The sequence below is a fragment of the Malus sylvestris genome, chromosome 16 (assembly GCF_916048215.2).
Source record: "Malus sylvestris chromosome 16, drMalSylv7.2, whole genome shotgun sequence".
Lineage (NCBI taxonomy): Eukaryota > Viridiplantae > Streptophyta > Magnoliopsida > Rosales > Rosaceae > Malus > Malus sylvestris.
Genome location: NC_062275.1, coordinates 34967695 through 34973694, shown reverse-complemented (window position 1 = coordinate 34973694; position 6000 = coordinate 34967695).

Sequence of the window (6000 nt, the reverse complement as noted above, 5' to 3'; positions counted from 1 at the left end):
CACTCGGTTCGTAGGATTCACTTCCCTGGAAGAGGAAGACACAACACAACAATGAATCTAAACTCGATCGTTGTCTCAAATCATTTCCATTTCATGAGATTAATCCGGATTACTCCAAGACTTAAAGTTCTTGGTCCAGTATACTAGTTTGGATGAGCTAAATGGAACTTAAATGAGATTACCATAGATTATTTTTTCACTTATATAATAGCTACCGACATAAATGAAAAGCGATGATATCGAACTGTGTTCCGTTGATTAAATGGACAACGTAGAACTAATTGGACAACTAAAGTTACAATCCAGGTCAAATTCCTTACCAAAGTGTGTTTTGACCTGTCGTTCCTACACTGCCCAAGGTAACCCTGATATGTTACAAGTAGGAAAGGAACCGTTATGAGATTAATGAAATAGTGTGATATGATGCAAGCCTTACGGCGCAAGGTTTCTCTCAAACGTCCCGTGATTGATAGTAGCATTATGAAATATGATTAATGTTTCTCCATAGGGATATAGATACAGAGAGTTACATGTAAGTTCCCGAAGAATTACATGGACTGGTTCAAATAGTTCCAAAACCACGGAACACCCTCTTAACTTGTTTAAGGCGTTCACTTACAATCTGACGGATGTGGTATACTCATCTAAGTGATTATTTGATCAGTCAGGGATATGAATTATGCCCTTGTGTGTTAAACTATGAAGTCTTATTTTGAATTGCTCGAGTTACAGTTTATGTCGTTAATATGAATCTCACTAAGACTCCGGAAGAGTTTGAGAAAACTGCCTCACACCTGAAGATGGAATTTGAGATAAAGGATCTTGGGAAAACTCGTTTATGCCTCGACCTGAAGTTGAAGCATTGTTTTGACGGTATTTTGGTCTACCAGTCAAACTACACCCCGAATGTGTTACCTTTGAGTATACCTATGATCGTCCATACATTATATGCAAATGAGACCCTTGAAAAGGTTATGGAATTCGAAATTTCATATCTAAGTTCAACTTTGCGCTTCATTGTACTTAGCCCATTGTATTTAGACAAGACATCTCTTTCGTTGTTGATCTCTTGGTAAAGATGCAGCACCGTGCCTACATGCAACCACTGAATTGGCATTAAAGACGTACCTTGAAGGTACTACAAGGGCAAATCCCAACGCATCTCGAGCGGATCCAACCCCCCTAATCCTCAAAATGATGCTTGCCTTGTTTGTTATGCTGATGCAGGTTACTTATCAAACCCGCACAAGGCAAAATCCTCAAATGGTTATGTTTTTACTGTTAAGGATATTGCAATATCTTGGAGGTCCATGATACGACTTTAGTTGTGAAATCTTCAAATCGTTCCAAGATTCACCTTACTTCACTATGCCACAAGTGAGACATGGTTAGGAGTTCTTGTTGAGCATATTCCAAGTACTTGTTGTTTTCATCCATCATTGAGTCCCAACGACGATCCATGAAGATTATGCCGCATATATCAACCTGACCAAGCCATGATGCATCAACGAAGTCAACCCCAAGACATATTGCGTCTACATCTACATCAGCAAAGCATCAGGAGATTGAAGTCAAGCAAGCCGATCCCAGACAACCTTGCCGACCTCTACATGACGTCATTACCGAAGTCAACCTTCCAGAAGCTTGGGTTTTACCAGACATATAGTTTTGACTTAATGCAACTTCTCACTTTTCTTCTTAGTCTATGGGTTTTCTCCCACCTTGGGTTTTACCATAGCAAGGTTTTATGAGTTTTACGTTTTATGCATTCTTCCGTTGATCTAAGACTCGCGTTTGCTCATTGTGCCAACAACTTCATCCACTGTACTTACTTCATCGCTGAAGACCTGATGCGCCATTTACTTGAGTATTTACACACTTAAGGGGGAGTGTTGCAGTCCTATTAGATTAGGAATGTGATTGTGTAAATCCTAGTATATCTAGGAATATCTCTTATATTCTTATTAGGAGTTGATTACCTATTAAGAGTTGTAATCCTAAAGGGAAAGGAATTAACCTTCCCTACTACTATAAAGAAGAGCACAATGTGGTGGAATAGAACATACCCACAATTACACATCTCTCTTCTTCTCTCTCTATGCCACACTCTCTCCCTCTCTCTATGGCCTTCATAATTGTTCAGTAAATTATGCCTACAACAAGAGTAGTATTTTTGCTTTTTATTAAAAAAAACAATAATAATCATGCCTTGACTTTATAAGGTTTTGTTAAATAAACCCCACATACTTAATACACCCCACATTTGCTTTTTCAATTAAAAATTATCTTAATACACCTCACATACTTTCCCATTATACCCTCACACCCCACATTCTTAATATACACCTTACAATTTTTATATGCATCCCATATTTTCTATACACCCTACATTTCTCAAATCATGTAAAGCTTTTAATTTGGACAAATAATGCCGACTAAAATTTTGACAAAAAAATGCCGCCTGGGATTTAAAGCATATGTGGGTTGTTTTCAATTCCACCATTAAAACCCATGTCGTCTATTTTGAATATTTGGTGATAATTTTAGGTGTTTAATTCTTCATGTAATCCATGTGATCCCTAAAAGATGAATACGAACATAAAAGCTTGAATAACGCATCAAAAGCAAGATTAAATAATTATCGATGTCGTCAAAATCACTAAAACAATAAAAAAAATATGAAGTCTTACCTCATGTGAAGCTTCCAAAACATTGATTTCGTGTTTCATTCGTCAAAAATAATTTTTCTCAATCAACATGGTTGTAGTTTGATTGGTTAGGGTTTTGTTCAACAATGGAAGGTCGGAAGGGTTTTGATAGTTGAAGAAGATAAATAATACGTTAAAAGTGATTTGGGGTGTATATAGAATTTTTTTTTTTTTTTTTGAGAACCTTATAAGGTCAAAATTGCCATTGCATACTAGGGTAAATAAGTCATTTAATATTAAATTTTAATATAGGGTGCATTCAACATTTTGTGAGGTGCTAATATAAAATGCCCTTTATAATTTATTATTGTGAGTGCAGAGTTAATTATTTAAGGAAAACTAATGAAAATGACTTGAAAACTTTGAGTTTTAACGATAAGGACAAAATAAAGGGTAAAGTGAATAGTACCAGGATTGACTTTTTAGTATAAAAATGTGGTTTTTTGTTAATGTGAATAGTACCAGGAGCTTTTCGTTAAAGTGAATAGTACCAGAAGCTTTTCGTTAAAGTTCCCAATTATTTATTGTTTGTATACGTTTCACAAGCAAAAAATATTACTCGGTAGATAGTAATTAAGGATGAAGTTAATTAACTAGTTAGTAAGTCTAATCATGTTGACCCCAAAAGTTACAAAGCCTATGTGGTGTGCTAACTTGCAATCGAGTTCGGTCGAGTGAGTAGAATAGATATGGTGATGGTGTCAAATGCGCTGTTGACTTATGTAATTGAGTGAATATAACCAAGAAAGGAACACGTATCGGCCTTGGGTTCTAGAACCTGAAGACATGTTGCCTAGATCACAGTGAAGTTCAGGATCTCTTGCACTAGGTTCAACTACCTCAATTATACTTGTGAGTATATAGGTGCACCAAATCGGTATTAGGTTGTAAGGACACATGTACTAAATAACAGACGAGTAACCAATCATTGAAGACTTAACTTCTCTGGGAAGCTAATGAAGTGGCCTCTTCCACTTAATTTTATTACTCCAGTGTTGTTAGTCCAAAATGAAGATGTCGCCGGTTGTCAACATAGTATTATTAGTCCAAACTGAAGATGTGTTAACGAAAGGGTTAGGATAATTAGTGTTTTTCTCAAAAAATGTGAGAATGGTTTCGAGTAAAGATAGGATTTTCATGTAGAGCAAGCTATTTGTTGAGCTGAAGGGGGCTTCAATGTTGCAAAGCCTCTTCCATTTATAGGCGAGGCTTTCATGATAAACAGGCCTGTCGAGGTAGAGTCCTACTTGGACTATGTATGCTCAACATCTACTTGGATATTCCTTATCCCCTCTCAGCTGAAACTTCATCTCCATCTAGACTCAGCCTCTTTGATTCTCACCAAGACCTTGACCTAGTCCCATTATGAGATTCTTCATCTTTATCTGATCACGTAGGCATTCTAATCCTTGGGGTAATCTATATTTATCTAGGGCTTATTCTTATACTTGGAAATTTCAATTCGTGTAGGATTCAATCAAGCCACCTTTATACTTAAGCTTTCTACAATCCTACTTTCATAAGGACTTTGGTCAAACCAATCCTATTCGTGGGTTAAAAGCCCACTATGCTGAAAGATATTTACTGGGCTGAGAATCGTGGTCCTTGGTTCAACAACCCAACTTGTTATTTCAGGCCCAAATAGATCATATATAGGAAGATCCTTAACTAATGAAGAAAAAGACATTCGCACATATATTTAGGGTATATGGTACAAATATATAGTTGAGGGTTTTTATTACAAATGGTCCTTTAGGTTTTATCAACTCATCAGTTTGGTTCTTTATGTTCAAAACTCATCAATATCATCCCTTATCTCTCACTTTAGTCATCAATGTTGTCTTTACTATCTAACACTGTTAAGAAAACTATTAGTGCACCCATATATGATCCACAAGGTCAATTAAGTGATGCCAAGTGGATAAAGAATCAATATTTTATATACAAAACAACAAAAAGAAAATAATCACACTCCTAAAGAGGTTGCAATATCTACTTCTAGATATCCTCTAGGATTCTCCCGGCTTAGAACTATGATTCTATCCTAAAAATGTCTCTCTCTCAGCCGTTATAAATACACCTACCACTTTTTGGGGAATATGAGTCGAAGCAATAGCAAGAATATTTTTAGTGGAACATCTTTCACAATCCATTGTGAGATAGTTCACTAATAGACCAAGGGATAAGTAATTCGACTCATTCCCATCCAGATCATGAATGTTTGGAATCCATATTATGCAAGGAGACATTGATTTTGCTAATTCAAATTGAAGGGAATCCTTTGTTACAATAGAAGCAGAAGTGATGTGGATTATTCAAGAATCGAAGTTGATTTCCTTTATAAAAAGAAGATATTAATGAACTTCTATGAAATGGTTTCACGGGATTCAGCCAATTGTCTTGATTGTGGGAACAAAATATCATAATATAATAATGGTAGAAATTGAATCACTTTTTGTTTTGATATTCTATTCAAAATTCCATAAGCGTAAATAGAATTTATCAATTTCTTTCCACTAGGAGATGAACAATCTCCTCTAAAATCCTTTGTTCCTCTCATTTATACTTTGGTTTTTATTCTCCGCTTATCACGAAAAATGGTATGTTGTTGCCATTTTGAAATGATTTAAAGATCACCGAAGTAATGTCTAAACCCAATGATTCAAGGCAAAGATAAAGATCCTTACCCTGATTTTTTTGGGATAGGCGGAATTGTCGACGTGGATTCATTTTGTATCTATATCTATTTAGTCAAGTATCATCCTCTCTTGTAGTAGCGAGGAACGTCACATTCCCCACCTCTCTCAAGTCGAACTGAAAAAAAAGTTCATCGACAACACCAGCTTGTACTCGTTAGTTCGTCTTTGCTAACGCAATCTTCACCCTTTAATTCTCTTACCCACCGCTTGAGTTTTATACTTGCTTACTAACTTGATCATTGAGGAACTTTTGGCCAACACACCCCTCGATAGTCTTAGGCTTGCTCATGGTTGTTTGCTCTTTTACAGGTTACTCCAATTTGCGCATCTCAACCATTCACGATGGCGTGTGAATTTGGTTCCAACAATTGATGCTTTCATTGAAAGATAACTCATATTCCTCTCGACCAAATCACTTTACCTCCATAGAGATTCCTCCCAAATCATCTTGCAACGATCGTGCCGTCCCCACACAAAATGTTGATAGTGGGACCAATGGAGTTTCTGCCATAAATCAGATATCGGAAGACGTGATGGAGATATGTCTATTCCTAGAAGACTTTCAAAAGAGCCCATTAGCCAAAGAACCAGCA